The following is a 21,345-nucleotide window of genomic DNA, read 5'->3' as shown; positions in this document are numbered from 1 at the left end:
ATATTAATGGTTCCTGGGTGTGCTTCAAGCACCAAACAGAACATCTTTTCCACTTAGCTGCATATGATTTTCTGGTGATAGGTTTTCTGGCTTCATGTAGAGTCTGAACCACCTCCCCCAGAGAAGGCGTCTTTTAGAGATCAGAATTCTATCATCCACACAGTAACCAGGATGTTAGACCTTGACGGAGAAGCAGACCTTACTGTTGAGTGAGCAAATCTGGTGGAAAAACTATTTTCCAATAGTTCCTTTGGAAAGATAGAGTAGGAGGTGAAACAAATGCTGTTTTGGCCAGGAGTAGGAGTTCTGAAGCCTCTTTTTGAACTTTTAGTAAGATTTTTGGAAGTACTGGCAGTGTGTGTGTGTGTGTGTGTGGGGGGGGGGGGCATACAGGAACCTCCCCGACCACTGGAAAGAAAAAGCATTTGTCCTCCAAGCTATGGGGAAATGACTCCTGACCTGGTGCAGAACAAGGGAAGCTGATGGTTGTCTAGTAAAGAAAAAAGGTCTACTTGTGAACTACCCCAATGATGCTTTATTCTTCTGAAGACTTGTTCGTTCAGGGTCTATTCATAAGGGTCCTCCAAGAACCTGCTTAAGGAGTTCATCATACATTTTCCTGTGAGAGAATGTATGCAGCTGTCAAGAGATGTGCCCATTTGTGTGGCTAGGTGCCATGCCTCCTGTGCTAGCCTGCACAGTGGGCAAGATCTTGTACCCCCATTTGTTCAGATATATAACTGTGGTGTTGTCAGTGTACACCAATAATAAGCCTGGTTTTCACAGAGGGGAGATGCATTTCTTTCAAGCTGATGTGTTCTTTCAAAAAGGGGGAAGGACATTTTCTCTGCATACAGTGAGACTCAGTGTGAACTCACCATGCTGTCAGAGGCACCTGTGTGATGAACTTGGCTGGGTTGGGCTGGGATTAAAGGAAGACCCTGTTTGAGCATGACCTGTTTTTCCCACCAGATTAGCTCTTTTTTTTAGGCAAAGTAAGAGAGGGATCAGGGTATCCAGGGGATGGGAATGTTGAGACAATACTTATTTCAGGTACTACTGAATTTTCCCTCATATGCAGTTTAGCCAGAAGAAGCACATGGATGGCAGCTGTCCTGAAACCCAAGGCCCTGCGTATCTCCCTTGCTGTGCAGTGACACACTGAGTGGAGATTTCTGAAAAAGATGGACAGACTGTGTTTAGTCTGCAAATCAGAAAGACCATGTCCTGAATGGATAACAGATGGGATTTTTTGAAAATGATTGTGACCCCTAGGATGGAGAGGAAATGTAAAGTGAAATGTACATGCTCAAGGAGGGAGTTAATGGGGACCAGCTTGAATAAACAGGTCATCCAGGTAAGGGAAATATGAATTCTCTGAGTGCTGCAGAAAGCCACCACTGGAGCTAAACACTCTGTAAAAACTCTTGGTGCCACAGAAAGACCAAAGGTCAAAAGTAGTGAAATGAAAATGTGATGAGCCAGAGAAAAATCTGCAGAATTTCTTCAAGAGGGTCAAATGGGAATGTGAAGGTAGTCATCCTTTAGGTTTAATGATACAAAAGAAAGGCATGAGAAACAGTGAAAAGCAGAATGGTTTGCAGAGAGCTTTTTGACAGTGGTTACCTTTAGAAAGATGTTTAGAATATAGAGAGATCCAGAATGGTTTCCACTGTCCTTGCTTCCTTGGCACCAGAAAGACTCTCGAATAGAACCCTTTTCCTACAAAGTAGGATGGCACTTTTTCTACAGTGTCTTTCCCAGTAAACCGTGAATAACAAGGCAAGCAAAGGGAGCTGCTTTAGCGGAGGAGGCAAGCCCTTTAGAAAGGGGATGCCTTCTCATGACATGGTGCGACGATGTGAGGTACTGCCAGCTATGCCAGAGAGAGTAGGGCAGTGCATGTCTGAAATATGCCAGCACTGCAAGCTGGAGTTTTGTAAAGAATTTTATACCATTTGTATATCAAAATGATTTGTATAGATGCTTGTATTAAAAATGTACTTGTAAAGCTGCTTTTGTTAAAAATGTATCAACAGTGGGTTCTGCTGGACAGAAAATAAATATACATGTATGACAGGCTGCATTTTAACTGCCGAAATGTGTATGTATGTTAACAGAGGATGCTGAAAAGGAAGGGGTTAAGTTTAGTCCAGCTTACCTTAAGAAAAATTGCCTGAAATTCTTGAAATTAAATGACTTTGTTTAAGACAAAGATTTTATTGCACAGGCCTGAATGCAGTCAGAGACGCAAAGCCTGGTCTGGGATCCTGCTCTTACTGTCCTTAGTAGTGAACTAACTGCTACCCCGGGGGTGCCAGAGAATGGTTGGTTAGTCTCTACAAGAAAGATGAAAGTACTGGAACTGTTTTACAGTCTCCAGATGGCTTAGCAAAGCTCTAGGTGTGTATTGTGACACATCTGTGCTAGTTTCTGATTCAGCTTCTAGTCAGAGGGATAGTGTGGGAATCACAGAATCAGGTGACCAGATGTAATGCCATTCTACAGCCAGCACTGAAATTATTTTAGATATTAATGAGAGATGTGACAGTGACACTCAGCACTCTGTTACTGGAACTGACACAAGACGCTCATCTACTTCATCTTGCCTTGCTTTAGTAAGTAGCCAGGGGACTGTAATTCTTTAGTCAGTTAGGAAAACAGTGAGATTAGCTAAAATTATGTATTTACCATAACTTGGCATCTGTATTGTCCACTTTCATTCCTCCTTACAACTGGGTTACAGATCAGACCCTCGGACCAGACTTGCTTGCATTTTCTTAGACCTGGATCCTATTCTCGAGCTACTCCCTCTGCTCACAATGCCCTGTACCTTCCCATACTCTCTCAAATCAAGTTTGCTGACTTACAGGAAAGGAGGAGGATAAACATGAGAACAGAGAGAAGCATAACGTGGATGTGAAGGATCCCCATATTTAGGATCTTCACAAGTAATTCTGTTGGGGAATGGTAGGACAGGAAGGTGAGGAGGAATAAAAATGGACAACTAATTAATCTGATGTGGTCCTTTTCATTCCTCCTCACAACTGGTTCAGAGTCCCCAGCTACATAACTCTTACAGGTGGCTCAAGGAAAGATATGCCAGAGCACTGTCAAACCAAAGGCAGCCCTGCTTCTACAGACAATGTCTAAATTATAGTGAGTCACAAAAGTAGGAGTCTTTGACCACGTGAAAGCAGCACAAACGCCATCAATCAAAGCCCTAAATGAAAGGTGGAAGATGTGGCTATGGACCTTGTGAATGGGCTCTGGAGGGACAAGGCAATTCCACACCTTCACTAGAATAAATGAAGGAAATACAATTAGTAATCCATTTGGCCAGGGTAACCTTAGAAACTGCCTGGCATTTTTGAAGAAAAGGAGATAAACAGTTGGTCTAACTTCCTGTACAGTTTCCTTCTGTGAGTGTAGAAACGAGACTGTGTACGTCAATGAGGTGCAGGAAGTATTCTCCTTTATTAGAAAAATTAGGGAAAATGATCAGCTTGTGGATGGTCTGATTGATATTAGTTTCTGGGGCTACTTTGGGCATAAAGTATGGATTTCTATGGAGAGAAACTCTGTCTTTCTGGAAAATTATACAAACTGTCTTTGAAGAAAAGGTTGCAATTCAGAAATTCTTTTAGTTGATGTAATAGGTAACAACAGAACTGTTTTCCAGGACAGGAATTTGATGTCTTATTTATCAGCTGGTTCAAAAGGTTTCTAAGTAAGACACTGAAGCACTAATGTTAAATCCTAAGGGGGAGAAGGGTCTTTGATAGGGGGTCTAAGAAAAAAAGACTCCTTTCATGAAAGCTTTACAAAGCTTAGAAGAAGATAGAGAGTCATATTTGTTCACAAATGGAAGTTAGAAATAGCTGCCAAATGGAGTTTTATAGTAGCGAAACTAGCTACTTCCTTAAAGAGTGAAGTAAGGAAGGGGAGTATAAAAGGAATAGAACCTGAGAAAGAGTCCATGTTTTCTTTAGAGGCCCAAATAGCAAATCTTTTCCAACAGTGGAGGGCCTGGGCAAAGACAATAAAGAGATAACTTCTGTTGGATCCAAGGTCTGTTTTACATCCGACGATGATGACTTGGCCCTCTAACCAAAGGAAGTTGAATGCCAGGGCACTTGTATGGGCTAGGTTTGGTAAAGGCTCTAGAGCCATTAGTCTAGTACACAGGTATGAACCTATGAATTTGAGGGTTTTGCAACTTTTGTCAGGGGTTCAGAGAAGGCCCTGGAAAACATATGGGGCTGTTTCCTCTAATCCGAAGTTCTTGTATGAGTCCTTGAGGGGGCTGAGCCCCTGGAGATGAAGAAGCCAGAATCATTCCCTTCAGAATCAATTTATTCCGGTGGTCTGAAATGGCCCTGGGATTAAATCCCTCACAAATGGAGCAAGAAAAACTTAAATGTTCTGGCCCCAAACAGTATACATGTTTAGAATGGAAGTTCCGACTGTGGAATTTTGTGTCCACAGTAACAACAGCACTTAAACCCCACTGGTGTTTCAGACATTTTTACTCCACTCTAAATAACTAACCACAAGACAAAAAATTTCACATCCCAAGTCGCAAAAACATACACACACAGCGACCAATTATTCAAGAAAGAAAATTGTCACTATCACAAAGTACAATAACGAACTGTAGAAGAAAGACTACAATAATCAAGAAAAAGACTAATATGTCTAAACAAGTACTAAGGCACTCATTTGTATAAAAGAGGAGAAAATAAAAGGAAGCAGTAGAATCCTAATGCTTGTGAGAAACTAGTTAGGGGAGGTTAATTAAGTTGTAAAAAGATACAAAATTCACAAAAAAACAATTAAAAAAAAAAATTATCAAAACTTCACTTATCCCAGCTCAAGAAAATAATCCGCATCTGATCACTGCAGCAGCAAATGAGATCTGAGGGAGTATGGGATGGTACAAAGCATTGTGGGTAGAGGAAATAGCTTGAGAATAGGATCTAAGTGTAAGAAAATGTGCAGAGTCAGATCCAAGGGTCAGATCCGAAACCCAATTGTGAGGAGGAATGAAAAGCACAACATCAGATGTATTGTTTTTCTGCATTTGTCTGAGTCTTTCCATGTGTTTTATTTTTTACATTTCCTGTGAATTGAAACTCTGGTGTTTAATGTACTGTACATAGATACTTAGTATTTTCATGTTTCCTGTTTTATTACTTATTATTAAATATATGTAAACCTTTCACTGTGGCTGGTCTTTTAGAAAACAGTTCAACCTTGGAGAGTATATGCATTTATTTGGTGACACTGTGAGCTTCATGCTCCTGAAAGACTTGTTTCTTGGCTAATACCACCATTTGTATAAGTACTAGTTTTACTAAGAGTAACTGGGTACCCCAGTAAAAGCCTAAAAGCCTTAACGTAGCTGGCTGGTGTCAGTGAATCTACCCTATAGTCTGGATGAAGGTGGCAGAGCAGGTAAATCTATGCCAGCCTTTTCCAGAGGTGGGTGTGTGTGTGTGTGTGTGTGTGTGTGTGTGTGTGTGTGTGTGTGCGTGTAAATCAAAGCTCAGAGAATGTGAGTCAGCAACTTGGAACAGGGAGACAGCACTGATTTCTGCAGAGAGAAAGGTGGACTATTATTTGCCTGGAGAGGAAAACCCAGCCCCCAGGACTGAGTGTACTCCCTGTGTGCTCTTATGGGAAAGTGTGCATGGTGCAGATAGCTGCATCTGAAATTACCATGTGTATTCATTTTTGTTCCAAGTGAAGGTTTCCCACTAGTGTCAGTGGTGAGGATTCAAGCTTCTTGATTACTGGCTCACAAGAGGGACATTACACACTGCATAGCCTTCTTTAATGATAGACAGAACCCATTTGTCTGTAGTATACAGCTCCCAGAAAGGGAGGGTACAGAGAAGTCTTTTTGAAAGAGGGGTGGAAGGTTTGAGAAGGGGACAGTTGTAATTGGAAATGTAGTAACAGGTTTTTGCTTCTGAAAGGAGTCTTCACTGAAGGAGATTCCCTATGCAGTTTGTCTGAAAATCTAATTATTGTTGTTCTTTGTGAGTGGACCACGGCCTCTAAACGAAGGAAGTGGACTTGGCTCGGTAGTTCCTGTGGTGTGTAAGGACTGTAGAAAGTAAAATTTGCCTGCAGCCCCTTCACAGTATTGCCTTGCTCTTGTAGGGTTTTGAACAATTTTGCAGCTTTTAGGCCAAACAGACCAGCCTTTGTCCAGGTGTGAGTCTAGGATTTTAGATTTGAAATCTTCAGGGATGGATGACTGCGCAACCATGCATAACAGCTGATGACTGAACCTGTGGCTACAGCCCTGGAACAGGCATCCACAGCATCATAACTGAATTTGATGCTGTGCCTGGCAATTAAAGTAACATGAGAAAGTAAGGTCTGCATTTGCTGCTTATAATCTGCAGATTATGGGTCTGACATGATCTTATTCAGAGACTGTACAACAAAACAGCAAATGTTCAAGTCATTTGCATCTGGTAGTTGATAGCTCTAAATGCAAGGGTGGAGGAGGTGTAGACCTTCTTTCCCCACCTATCTATAGCCCTACTATCCTTGACTGTGGGAAGGACAATTGCACTAAGGTGAAGTTTAGATGGCTTACGGAGAAAATGGTGCAGGAGGGTCAGCCTTAAGGTTCTTATACAGGTATTTAAGTTCTTGAGGCTCCTTGCAGAATCTGTCTGGCCTTTCAGGTGACAATGGTTGATAATCTGGAGCTGAAGATGTAAACTAAAAGGCATCCTGGTATGACTCTAGTAATAGAGGGAATGGAGAAGGGGATGGTGTACCCATTTCCAATAGATAGTTATCTCTTTAACATCGAAGATTTTCATTGATTGCCATTCAAAATGCTTCATCATATTCTGAATAGTTTCTCCAGAAGAGGCCTCTCCTCAACAGGAGAGTCAGGACAGACAGAGTCCCTTCATCTGAAGAAAGTTGTTCTGGAGAATGCATCTGTGAGGAATATTCCAAATAATTATCAGAATCCATTATTCTGTTCCTCCTCAGAAGAAGAAGAATCCTGCGTGTGTCTTTGTGGTGTGGCCTGTGACAGATGGGACACAAAAGCAGGTTTCACAACCATGACTGCTTTAAATAGACCCTAAGAGAAATCCATCCATTCTTTTTCTTTGGAAGCTGTAGTAAGGTCACATGCCTAGTTTACATATTTTTCTTTTCAGGTGCAACATTCATCTGAACAAGTCTTAGAGGTTTGTAACCTTTGCAAACTTCAATGAGTCCCTTGAACCTCTTCCCAGACAAGAATTCGAACAACTCCATGTGGATGCTCTGAGATAAATAAGAATGGTTCCATCTGAGGTGTTGGCCAACTGCAAGGCCTCAGGAGCCATACTGGCTACTGACAAGGTTTTAGTAGCAGGCAAATGAGAAGGTATCTGAATGAATATGGGTTCTGCAACCTCAGTGGGTACATTTGACTCAGAGATGCAGGGCTGTGAGTTATCTCAAGGTCTCTTGAGTTTCTTCTTTGGCAAAAGGGAGACATCAGATGCTGGGGATTCCACCATTTGGTCTTGGACAGGCATTTTAGATGCTGAGCTTTGATGAACGTGTTCAGGGAGGAAAGCCTCAACCTAATGGTTTTCAGAACAAACAACTGGCAGATAAAGCAGGCTTTGTAGTCATCTTCCAAGCTTAAACAAAAAAGCACTTAGTGTGCAAGTCCTTGTACACATCTCCCTAGTGCACTTACACTTACCCTCCTAGCTGACATCTAACTAAAATGATCTACACAAATCAAAAAACTCAAAAAAAAAAAAAGGAATTTTCCACAAAGACACACTTATCTGAACATGAAAAAGTGAAGCAATAGTACCAACAACCCAAAGATCATCAGTCAGATGGATGCACCACCTGCATTTGGGCTGGCAGTGATACAATCTGAAGTACTCTTGCATATGCCTGCCTATATACCCTGATGCATACAAGCTGAGGTCACTCGTCAGACATAAGCCCTCTGGAAGGTAAAGCTTTGATACTCTGGCCTGGCATCAGTGGATGAAAACCCATATGTTGAGAATAATGCAACTGTGATTTCAGTCAGGACAACAGACTGCTAAAAATTAGACCCCTATATTTATTTTCGGAGATATAAACAGATGCTTAAGTCAGTCCCCATAAGGACTATGCAGTATACTAGACATAAATGAACATGCTGTTCATAAACAGAGACGCCTTCTTTCCCACAGGCTTATATTATGAATTTTAAGACACAAAAACTTAGTTTTTGAAATACTAAACTGTTAAATTGACTGCTGTTAATGTAGGATAACAGAATTAAAAAAATATATATATATTTTGCCTTTTAAGTTTATTTGAACATATGACTGATTTACTAAACTTTCTACTACACAATAGTACTGCACTATATTAATATGATTCTACACTAGTGTCCTTGTCATTGTTACATTACATTTTTGCTCATATAAATATCATTGTTTACAACACATCCTGTGTACATGTATGCATTACAACTTTTACATTTGGTAACATTTATCCGTGACTGCAAATGCTAATCTTTGCAACTTTGCCTTTGATCACCAGGTTCCACAGTGGTAAGATGGGCATTCTACACTGCCCATCTTATAAGTAAGGGCACTGCCTCCAAAAAAAAAAAAAAAGTTATAACCTCCCTGTACTCTTCCCTCATCAGGCCAATAATGGAGTACAACACCCCTTCTGGTATGTACCTTTCCATACACCTGCAGCAATCGAAGAGACCACAAAAGGCTGCTCACAAGGAAAATTCAAGGTCTTCAGCATCTTTTCTACATGGATCGGCTGAAATCACTGTCACTTTATTTTGTTTCTTACAGACTACTCAGAGGCAATCTCTGCCTTGCATATAGGGGCAATCTCTGACCCTGCTTCACTGGAAATGCTGCATATCCACAAGTCAAATGGCACACAGGATACTGGCTCTAAAGACCTTAACCTGATATGTGACATTAGCAGACCATTAACAGAACCTGCTAGAGGGGCAAATTTGCCTCACAGAGGTTACAACACCTTTGGAACAGATTCCCGCTACATATCAACCAGAACACCTCAATGGCCCTCTTCAAATGCAATCTGGACGACTGGATGGGTAACTGTAAATTCACCACGGGGGTTCCATCTGTCTCTCTCGAACAGGTCAACAGGTGCAGATCATGGACATGGGTAACTTGACTAGGCTTGTAAAGGCCCTAGGACAATTAGCCTAGTAACTTCCTAAGATCCTATGATTTAGCCTCTATTTTTGGTCATATGATCTATTTAGACATTATTTAAATGTGGAAGACAACTTCTGTTGTTCTGGATTTGCTGAAGAGGTCAATTTTGTTTGGTGAAACTGGTCCATACGAGCTTCCATGTCTCTAAATCTACATAGAATAAACGCACTGGACTGTATTTATGTCTCTTTGCAGGTTTTGTTTTTTTTTTTTGTTTTTTTTTAATACCTTCTTTGAATTATCACTTAAGACACAAGCAAACATGCAATTATATAAAAGAAAACAAACCATATTAAGATAGTCCCAGTTACAAACATTACATATATTCTTTTTAATATTTATCATCAGCTTAACATTACATAAACTGATAAATTCCTGCCCTCCCATAAACTTCACTACTACTCCAAAACATTGTTCTACATGTACCGTTCCTACAATTTCCATTTTTCTATGTAATTTGCTCTTACCCTTTTCTAAAGACCCCACTTCCAGTTTTTATCTCTCTTACAATATTCAATGCTTGAAATACAGTAGATTGTAGACTTAGATTTCCATTTTCTAGTAATTGTTATTTTTTTGGCAGCTACTCGAATTAAACTTGAGGCTTTACTATGTCCACACAATCCAGATCCTGTATCACAGCTCAAAAAATAATTTCATTCGTTACACCCATTGACCCACCCAATATTTCTGAAAAACTACTCTACAGGGATTTTTTAAAGTCTGCCAACTCATAACACTCCCAAAACATATGTTCCCAAAACCTTCTTCTCCATCACATCTCCAACATTTACCATCTACCTGAGGAAAATTTATTTGTGGAGTCAGCGTGCAGTATAAAAAATACCTATGCAAACACTTCCAAGCAAAAGCTTCTAGGGTTTTGTTGCAAATGTGGGAATCATGCACATGTCCTCCCACTGTTTCCTTGTGAAATGCTTATCCAATCTCTCTTGCTAATCTTTTCTAACCTCCTATGATGTATTCCTATACATATTGTGCAATATTTTATAAGCCCTACTAATTATAATTTTTTTAACAGCAGCTTCTGTTCTAGATTCAGTTAAAAACTCTACTACAGCAAGTCTTTCACTTAGGACTCCCCTACTTCTTTCTCTTTGCCAATACTCAGAGTAATCCCTAATAGGGAAGGCAGTCCAAATATCTTGTTGGCTTCTTCACATTCTATTACCTTTTCTTCTATAGATATTTTCTCCTAATAATACACCATGGTTCTTTTGCCAGTTTTCTACAGTAAATTCCATCTCCCTATGTCTACTCTCTGCCTAAATGCAGTTATCCCTAGTGGCAAAATCCCCTTTCTCCATTCTTGAGCTTGCTTCGTTTTTAGAATAATGTCTGCTGCTTTATGAATATAATATTCTGTGTGGCTGCTGTTACTCTCCCTAAGGATCTGTATCCAAAAACCCACTGTCTTCTTATTTCTCGAACCCCCCACCCCCCAATTCATTATCATCCCTTTCCACTTAGAATTATAGCTTGCTGGCTGATTATGTATGCCTACCTTAACTAACTCTAAAATATCCTTTCAAATCAGGTGATCCTAATACACCTTGTTCTATTTGAAGGATCAACTTTTCCCACTTGACCCTTGGCCTTTCCCCTTTTCAGCTAAAATCTTTCAACTCTATCAGTTACTGTCCACAACTTCTTCTCAGGTTTATAAAAATATGCCTGACCTGTATAAAAAACTTAGGGGACTAAAAACATTTTCACTGTTTGTATCTTGCTAACCATTTCCATAAACAAGAGCTTCCAGTTTTTGTACTATCTTTTATTTTCTTCCCACATATCCTTAGCTGCCATAACAAACTATTTTAATCCATACTCTTAAATAATTCATTAATCATGCCGCTATAAACACTGGTACTGTTGGACCAATTCATGTGTGGGTACACAGTTTAAAGCTACAGCCTTTGTTTTATCTTTGTTAATTATAGATTCTGAAAAAGACTAGAGACTGTCTCCAGATATTCCACAACACTGAGATGTCCTTTTTCTGTTTTTTATCAAGTACAAAATAATATTGTCTGAAAACAAAGCCAACTTTTCTTGATTACAATACCAATGATATCCATGAACTTCTGATTCCCTTATTTTATTTTCCAATGACTGTAAATATAAAGCAAACAAAAAAAAGAGGAAAGAAGACAGCGTTGCCTGGTTCATTTGTTCAGATATAATTTGACAGGAAGGAACACCCCCACTTTAACTTTTCCCTCCAATCCCTTATATATTTGCCTATGTAACATTATTATTGGATTGGGAAATGCAAATGTAATCCCAGCTTACTCTGTTGAATGCTTTCTCTGCATAAACACCCACAAACAGCAGCGGTATTTTCTTATTTTATTCTATTAATGTCAAATGTCTACCTCCCCTCCACAAGACCACAATGATCCATATCCATCAATTTTGGCACCACCATTGCTATTCATTTAGCTATTATACAAAAAACTTTATAGTTTGCTTGTTTGTGTCTTTCGGACTTTCCCGGTTAGGGGTCGCCACAGCGGAACTCCGGTACGCTAATGATTGGCAGTAGAGTTGTACGTGCTGGCTTGCCGGGCCTAACGCACAACCTTCAATGAAGGAACGCCCATTCACACATGTCGCCACACAGAAGACGCTCTGAGAATCGAACGGGCAACATCTAACTGTGAGGCGATAACGCTACCGCATCACCACCGCAGTTATACAAAAAAACTTTATAGTCATGGTTTAAAAGTGAAATGGGCCTGTATGAAGCTGTGTCTGATGACTCTTTAATGTCTTTAGTTATTACAGACAACACGTCTTTCTTCAAGGATGCTGGTGCTTCCCCTCCTTTTAAAATACGTTAAACAAAACCTTCCAGAACTTAATCACTTTCTTCCCTCCTAGCTTCCAAAATTCTGCAGGAATTAATTTCTGAAGACTTTTGATATCACCATTTATTTTCTCATCACCTTATGCCTTAACTGTTAAGCCTCATTTACCTCTAAAATTGGCATACTTAAGTCTTCCGTAACTATTTCCATTTGTGCTCTTTCTTGATTTATACATTTCTCTGTTTTATACAAAAAAGGTATACAAATATTTAATAACGGATAATAAAATAGAGAACAGGAAAATTCTTGATATTAAGTTATAATAAACAGAGTTTTCAGTCACAGGAAATAAAAAAATAACACAGTTGGATAGAATCTCACAGATACAGAAAAAAAGAAAAATAAAAAAAAGAAAATACTAAACTAATCTCAGTGCATTACTACTAAATGAACTAAAGAGAACCTGTCCCTAGTTAACTCACTTAGTACCACAAGGCAAGCTGTACTGCTGAGATGCTCACTTTCACAAGGCAAGATGAGATACTACACACTAACTGAACTGACTCAAAAACTGAACTTAGCTCTGATATAGGTTCATAGGTGTGTACTAGGCTAATGGCCCTGGAGCTTTTACAAGCCTAGCCCATAGGATTTACCCTGGCATCTTGCCACCCAACCTTAGTTCCCAGTGCCTCTGTTGAGCAGAGCAACTGGAGTGATCCCCGGGGTGAATTTTCTATTTCCCATCCACTCATCAGGATTGCTCTTGAAGAGGGCCAGTGAGGTGCTCTGCTTGACATGTATGGGAAGTCTATTCCACAGCATGTTGCAGTATTTACATTTGGGTTATCTGCTTGCAGTAGCCCTCAGTCGGCCTGATTAACAAAGTCTAGGGTCCTACGTCGGTTGCTCTCTCTTCTTCTGTGACGCCAGGTCGTTTAGGGGTATAAAACATGCAGCCGACGTCATTACATCAGTTTTTCTTGCCAAAGATGTCAGTTGCACCCCAAATGGAAAGCAATTAAATCTACAAATATACAAGGTTATACCTCAAACAAAAAAGCAAATACACCAAAAAGCTTTTAAGCATTGAAAAGGAGAGAAGAAATATAGCCAAAAAAAGTCAGGGAGCTGGAGGGAGGGTAACCAGGACTGCAACAGTGAATACACTCGAGCATCTACATTTATGGTAAGTGCACGCAACTGTACTATGTTCTTCGTGTTTCACTGTTGCAGTCATTACATTTGGGTAGATTCCCAAAGCTAATGATGGGAGGAGGAATTTACATAGCATTAAGACCAGCTATAAGGCCCTACAAAACTGCAGTGGCAAAGCCAGCTCTGGATTTAGAGAAAACTGGCAAATGGTAATGCTTGGTTAAAGTATGTACAGAACTCCAGGTAGCAGCTTCTAGGATGCCCCTGGTAGATACGCCTCTGAGAAAGACTGTAGAGATAGATGCAGCCCTGGTTAAATGGGGTCTGATCCCCTGTGGGATAGGGTTTTCCATGGTGCTTATAGCAGAAATGAATGCAATGCCCTATCCATTTGGAAATGTTTTGCTTTGAAATAGCCTCCCCCCTCTGTCCCTACAGCAATCGCCACCAGCAGTTGTTCAGATTTCCTTTGAGGTTTAGTCCTGTCCAAGTACAATCTAAGTTGTCTGTTCACATCTAAGGAGAGCAGTAGCCGTTCCCCTTTGTTCTGTGGATTAGGAAAGAAGGTTGGCAAATGAATGGACTGATTAAAGGCCCCAGTGGATACCACCTTTGGCATGAAAGAGGGATTGGCCCTGAGGGACACCCTGTCGACATGAAAGATGATGAAAGGCTCCACTGCCATAAGGGACTGCAATTCAGATACCCTGCTTGCTGAAGTGATGGCTAAAAGGGAAGCTATTTTCCAAGAAAGGAATTTTAAATCTGCAGTAGCAGCTGGCTCGGAGGAGGAAGGGTGAGTTTCTCCAATACAATGTTAAGGTCCCAGGCTGGAGTTGGAGCTCTCCTGGGTGGTCTTAAATTTTTGGCCCCTCTGAGGAACTGCTTGAGCAGTGGATGAGAGAAGAGGGGAGGTTCTGTGTTATAATGTGCTGAAATGGCTGAGGTGTGAATTTTTATTGAGGAAAAAGACAGGCCCTTGTGAAGCATCTCAGTTAAGTATTGTAAAATCTGAGGTAAATTGGGCACTGCTGTGCTCATCCCTTGAGATTGGTTCCAGGCACAGAATCCTTTCCATTTTTCAGCATAATATTTTCTCGAACTAGGCCCCCTTGCCTCTAAAATGACCTCCATCACTGGTTTACTGAGGGATGGTAAAGGAGAGCTTAGGTAATTAGGCAGACTGCTAGGTTCAGTGTTTGAAGTTGAGGGTGCGGAATCTGGTTCTCCTGCTGAGACAGCAGAGTAGAAGTCTGAGGCAGGTGCCCTGGGGCCAAAAGTGACACACTGCGCAGGAGGGGGTACACCAGTGTTAGCGTGGCCAGGCTGGTGCAATCAAAATCATCCTTGGTTTGTCTTGTTTGATCTTTAGTAGTAATTTGGAGAGCAGAGGCAGAGGAGTAAAGGCATTCCAGCTGAAGGACAGAGCATCCACCTTCCAAGCTTGTCTGAGGGGAGTCCTTGCACAAAATGTTTCCAATTGATAGTTCTGTGGGCAGGCAAACAGGTCTATACCTAGGCTCCCCCATTTGCTTGTCAACATGTTGAAAATCCTTGGTTCCAGTTTCCACAAGTGTGGTTCCATGAGGTTTCTGCTTAGTCCATCTACCAGTGTATTTAGTTTTCCTGGCAGGAATTGAGCTTGTAGATGCACTTGGTAGCTCAAGGCTGTGTTCCACAATGCCATTGCTAGTCTGAAGAGGGCGTAAGAATGTGTACTCCCCTGCTTGTTTATGTACCACATAACAGTGGTGTTGTCCGTCTTTACCATTAATTGTCCTGGAAGAATGTGGTCTTGAAGGCTGTCAGGGAATTCTGCACAGCTAACATTTCTTTATGATTGATGTGAAGGTGCATTTGAATTGGGTTCCATTTGCCCTGAATGCACTTCCCTGCCAGGTGCACCCACCATGCATAGTCTGATGCGTCTGTTGTTAGGGTTTGGGTGGCAGGGGTTAGTGTGAATGGTAGCAGGCCTCTGCCCATCAAAGGGACTCTAGGCGTAGACAAGGAATGATAGGAATCATGGCTTCTACACCCTGATAATGTTGACACCATAGGCTTTTTAGATACCATTGTAGTTTCCTCATATGCAGTCTTGCATATGGAATTAGAAGAATGCAGGAGGCCATGAACCCCAAGGCTTGTATTATTTGCCTTGCAGATAACAGGGTTTTTGTGGCCACTTGTTTGAAGTAGGTTAAGTGAATTTGTTTCTCTAGCGTGAGGAAAGCCATCTGGGAAGTTGTATTCATGCTTGTTCCCAGGAATATAATTTGTTGACATGGTATCAGGTGTGATTTTTTTTCATTTATGGTGTACCCCAGACAAATTAGCACCCTTTGTACAAACGCCATAAGATTCAAAAGTATGTCCTAGTTTTCTGCCTGAATTAGACAATCGTCCAGGTATTGGTACATTTGAATATTTCTTTGCCTGCAAAATGCAATGACTGGAGCTAGGCACTTTGTGAATACCCTGGGCGCAGCAGATAAGCCAAAGGACAGTGCAGAAAACTGATAGAGCGTGGAGCCTGCTTTGAAGCGTAGGTATCTTCTGCAAGATTCCCTGATTGGGATATGCAGCTATGCTTCCTTTAAATTTAGTGTTGCCAACCAGGCATCTTTGCTTACATAGGAAGCAACTGGTGAAGAGTCAGCATCTTGAATTTTGGAATCACCAAAAAGGTGTTTAGAGTAGGCAGGTCCAGGATAGGACGTCATGAATTGTCTTTTCATGGTACCGGAAAAAATCTCGATTAGAAACCTTGTCCCTTTTCCTCTTCTGGTACCAACTGAATAGCCCCTATGCTTAAGAGAGAGAGAGTACTTGCTTTTGGGCCTCTGCCCACTGATTTGGAGGTAGATCCAGCCAACCACTTGGAGTTGGTAATGTGTGGAAGTGAATTCTGTATCCTTGGGGCACTATATTTAAAACCCATTTGTCCTGGGTAATGAGTCCCCAGTTCTTTGCATGAAGTTCAATCTTTCCCCCCAAAGGGGCAGTCAGTTGAGAAGTGCTTGGAAGTTTTAAAAAGGAAGTCATAGAGACAGTTTACCATATGGGGGAGTTTTATTCCTCCCATATTTGGAAGTGGAGGCCCCCCACTGCTTAGTCCTGTGCATCCCCTGGGACGGAACCTGGGTGCTCTGCTGGATCTGGGTTTCAATTGAGAAGGTCTGGAAGAGGCAGGAAAGGACCAATTCTTAGAAGGCCAATGCCTACTAAATCTTGGAGGTTGTACTTGTAAAAAATCTTTAACAGTTTGCATAGCTTTAGCTATTTTTTCCCATCTTTTTAAGAACTTCTGCCCTGTTGCCAAACAGGTGGTCCTGATTTAAGGGAGCATCCAGTAATTTCGCTTTAACATGATCTGGCAAGGAGTGCTCCTTAAGCCAAGCATGCCTTCTAAGTACAGACCCAGTTACCGCAGCCCTGCAAGATGCCTCTAGTAAAACAAAACCACAATGCAATGTATGTTTACCAACTTGTTCAGCAGAATGCATTAAAGCCTGTAAATCCTTATTTTCAGCACAATCAGGAAACAACATAATTTTCTGTTTAAGCAATCCAATAATATGCAGCCGATACTTTAACATATGAAACTGCCAGTTCAAATCCTAATGGCCAAAGTTGCAGACGTGTATACCTTCTTACCCCATCTATCCAGCGCCCTGGAGTCTCTATCAGAGGGGGTAGGATTCTTGGCAGTAGTAGCTTTAATGCCCTAGAGTCCCTGTGAAACGGTTTCAGTATCCGCAGTAAGATTTTTGAAAAGGAACTTGTGAGAGACAGGAACTCTTTAATATCTATCAGGTTTTCTGGAAGCAGGAGGTAAAGAGCCAGGGGCCATGCTAGATTCCGAGAAGGCACCATCAACAATGTCCAGTACAGGAGGTATAGCTAAAGGCCTGTGCTGGGGCAGGAGTAAGAAATCCCTTAGCCTCTTTTTAGAATCAGAGAAATCCTGACTTTCCCAACGAAAATGCTCCCTGAGAGTGTGCAAAGTTTCACCAAAAGAGAAATCCTCTGGTGGGAGGAAGCAGAGGGAACAGAGTCCTCAGCATCAGAATCCTCATAGGTAGATAAGGGTAAATCCTGGTCATCAGAGGAAACAGAAATTTCAGAATCCTGGTCAGAAGTATCATAAGCAAACTCAGTCCTAGGTCTCTTAGAGGGGGGATGGTTGGCTTCTCCTGATTAAAGTAATAAGATCATCAGTCATGCTTATCATTCATTTTTTAGGCATAGAGGTCTGACCATTTGGTCTGGGCATCAGTTTTCTAGGCATGGTTCGAGTTTTAGGCCTTGAAGAAGAAGATAGCGTAGGTTTAATATGCAAGACAGTAGGCCTGAATACACCCTTGGAAAAGTACAGTTTTGTACCTACCATAAATGTAGATGTCCGATAGGTATGCATCTGCAGTCATAACATATGGGTTGTCCTGCCTCAGGCAGCCCTTCGGTCGGCCGGATTCCAAAGTCTGGGTCTGGCCTCGGCTGATGTCGCACTTTCCCCGACGTCAGAGCGCCTGGGGTATAAAAGCATCAGCCGACGCCATTTTCCTCAGTTTTTCTTGCCCCAGATGCCAGGTGCCCTCTATGAAGGCTAAATTTGGATAAATGCCAAAAAATTCCAAACGTATTGCAAAAATATATACATATATATATATATATATATATATATATATATACATACAAACAAATACACCATAACAGATTCCCCCAGCTAGCTAATGGAGGGGTAAGCACCCTAGGAATACCACAGAGGGGAAGGAGGGAGGGTAAACCTGACTGCAGATGCATACCTATCAAACATCTACATTTATGGTAGGTACAAAACTGTACTATGTCCTTCAAGGATGCATCTGCAGTCATAACATATGGGTAGAATACCATAGCCAATCTGGGGGTGGAGGTACTAAGAAAGTATGGTGTAGTTAGGATACCCTGCAGGACTGCTGTAGCAAAACCTGCTCTGGATCTGGAGTATAAAGGTAAATTGTAATGCTTGGCAAATGTATGCACGGCGCTCCATGTAGCAGCTTCTAAAATGTCCTTGGTAGCCACCCCTCTTAGGAAGGCTGTAGTGGTGGCTGTGGCTCTCGTGGAATGAGGCCTAATGTTTGCAGGAACAGTCTTTCCATGAAAGGAGTAACAAAAACGAATGCAATTTCCTATCCATTTTGAAATTGTCTGTTTGGAAATTGCTTTTCCTTGTGCCTCAGCAGCATATGCTACAAACAGTTGGTCAGTCTTTCTGTAACTTTTAGTTCTGTCCAAATAGTAGCGTAATTGTCTGTGTATATCCAGAGAGTGTAGAAGTTTCTCCCCTTTATTTTGTGGATTTGGGAAGAATGTAGGCAAGTGAATTGCTTGGTTCAAGGATACCCTAGATACCACCTTTGGCATAAAAGTAGGATTGGTTCTCAATGAAACTCTGTCTTGATGAAAAATAAGAAATGGCTGCACTGCCATTAAAGCTTGTAACTCAGATACTCTTCTTGCTGAAGTTATGGCCAGAAGGAATGCAGTTTTCCAAGACAGAAACTGTAGATCCGCCGATGCTGCTGGTTCAAAGGGAGGAAGTGTTAGTTTCTCCAGCACAAAGTTAAGGTCCCAAGTAGGTAAAGGTGGTTTCCTTGGAGGATTGATGTTTTTGATTCCTCTCAGAAATTGTCTTAAGAGGGGATGCGAGAAGACAGGTGGATTAACATTGTATTCTGCTGAAATTGCTGAGGCATGTATCTTAATGGAAGAATAAGACAGGCCATTGTGGAACAATTCTGCTAAGTATTCCAGTATATGTGCCATGCTCATCACTGTCACATCTAGGCTTTTTGTTGTGTTCCAAATGAGAAATCTTTTCCATTTTGCTGAGTATGCCTTCCTTGTGGAAGGCTGGCGAGCTTCCATAATAATGTCCTTTACCCTCTGGGATAAGCTATTCTGAGGAGGAGTCATGGTATTCTCCAGGCAGTTAGCTGCAAGGTTTTCAGGTTGGGATGAAGGATCTTGAAATTGTTCTGCGTCAGAAGAAGTGGCCATAGGGGGAAGAGGCCACGGTTTCGTCTGTGACATGCTCTTCAACAGTGGGTACCAGTGCTGCCTTGGCCAGTCTGGAGCTATCAGAATCACTCTTGGCTGTTCTGCCCTGATCTTCAGTAAAACCTTGGACATTAATGGGAGTGGTGGGAAAGCATAGACTTTTCAAGCTTTCCAGCTGAAAGAAAGAGAGTCCACCTTCCATGCTTGTGGGTGGTATGTCCTTGAGCAGAATGTCTTCAGTTGATGATTGTGGGGTGAGGCGAACAGATCTATCTCCGTCCTTCCCCATGACTGTGTTATGAGTAAGATGATGTCTGGGTGCAGCATCCATTCGTGTGCATCCATGGTAGTTCTGCTTAAGCTGTCTGCCAGTGTATTGTCTTTCCCTGGCACGAACTGGGACTGTAGTTGTATATTGAGTTTCAAGCAAAGTTCCCATAGATTCATGGCCAGTCTGCATAGAGGGTAGGAATGCGTGCCTCCTTGCTTGTTTATGTACCATATAACTGTGGTGTTGTCTGTCCTTATTAGCAGGTGGCCTTGATGAAGGAAAGGTTTGAAGGCCTCGATTGCGTGTATCACTGCCAGCATTTCCTTTTGGTTTATGTGCATGCGCAGCTGTCCTTGAGACCATAGCCCTTGGATACATTTGTCCTCCATGTGTGCTCCCCAACCTCGGTCTTTAGCGTCCGTGGTGATGGTTTGGTTTGCTTTTGGTTTGTTGAAAAGCAACCCTCTGTTGGACTGGCAGGCTTGAGCCCACCACAGGAACTCCTTTTGAAGGCAAGGAATGAGTGGGATCAAAGTTTCTAAGCTGTGACTGTGCTGAGTCCATACACTCCTTAGGTACCATTACAATTTTCTCATATGAAGCCTGGCTTGTGGAATCAGAATTATGCAGGATGCCATGTAACCCAGGGCCTGCAGGATTTTCCTTGCAGTCAGCTGAGTTTGTTTTGTCAGATTCTTGAAGTAATCCGGAAGTTGTTTTTGTTTTTCTTCTGTGAGAAAGGCCATTTGGGTGGTTGTGTCTAGATCTGCACCCAAAAAAGTTATTCTTTGGGATGGAACAAGTCTTGATTTTTGGATGTTGACTGTGTATCCCAAGGCCTGTAATAGGTGGATGGCATAGTCCAAGTCCTTTAACAAATTTTCCTTGTTGTCCACTTGTATAAGGCAGTCGTCCAGATATGGGTAGATTTGAATCCCCTGAAGTCTGCAGTGTGCAATTACTGATGCCAGGCATTTCATGAATACTCTGGGTGCAGTAGATAAGCCAAAGGGCAATGCTGAGAATTGATAATGCTCTGATCCTGCAAGAAATCTGAGGTGACTTCTGCAACTTTGTCGAATAGGGACATGCAGGTATGCCTCCTTGAGATCTAGAGTCACCAGCCTAGACTCCTTGCCCAGCATGTGAAGAAGCTGCTGTAGGGTCAGCATCTTGAATTTTAGCACAATGAGGTAAGTATTCAGTGCGGACAGGTCGAGAATAGGCCTCCATTGATTTTCTTTTCTTGGAACAAGGAATAATCTGGAATAAAATCCTTGGCCTTGTTCTGAAAGAGGTACCTTTTCTATGGCTTTCATTTGTATTAATTTGGTGATTTGCTTCAAAGCCTCTGCCCTCTGATTTGGTGGCAGGTCTGGCATTCCTTTTCTTTTTGGCAATGTGTGGAAATGGAACCTGTATCCTTTGTCTATTATTTGCAGTGTCCATGTGTCCCTTGTAATGTAATGCCAATTTTTTGAGAATAAAGAAAGCTTTCCGCCCAATGGTGCTTCTAATTGAGCCCTGGTCGGCGGAGTCAAAATAAAGTCATTGAGTCTGTCCTGGTGTAGCAGTTGTTGTTGTTGTTCCTGCACTACCTCTCAGGTTGGGAGGCTGCCACTGACGGCCTCTGTAGGAGCCTCTAGCTTGCCCTCTACCTCTGGCACGCCTGTTCCTGCCTCTCTGGGATCTGTCTGAGTCCGGAAAGGACCAATTCTTAGTAGGCCAATTTCTGCTGAATCTCGGTGGTTGTACTTGCAGAAAGTCTGACTGTTTGCACCGATTT

The 21,345-nt window shown here is 41.7% G+C and overlaps 1 protein-coding gene across 2 annotated transcripts in view; it reads right to left on the bottom strand.

Annotated features, from left to right (window-relative positions):
* The window catches only part of APPBP2 (amyloid beta precursor protein binding protein 2), a 1,023,983-nt gene that overhangs the window by 227,764 nt on the left and 774,874 nt on the right, over positions 1–21,345 (bottom strand). The window lies entirely within an intron of this gene.

Source organism: Protopterus annectens, chromosome 13.part0, assembly GCF_019279795.1.
Source record: "Protopterus annectens isolate FY-2018-M chromosome 13.part0, PAN1.0, whole genome shotgun sequence".
NCBI classification, from domain to species: domain Eukaryota; kingdom Metazoa; phylum Chordata; order Ceratodontiformes; family Protopteridae; genus Protopterus; species Protopterus annectens.
The sequence above is the reverse complement of the archived record's forward strand: the minus strand, read 5'-3'. Positions and strand labels throughout refer to the sequence as shown.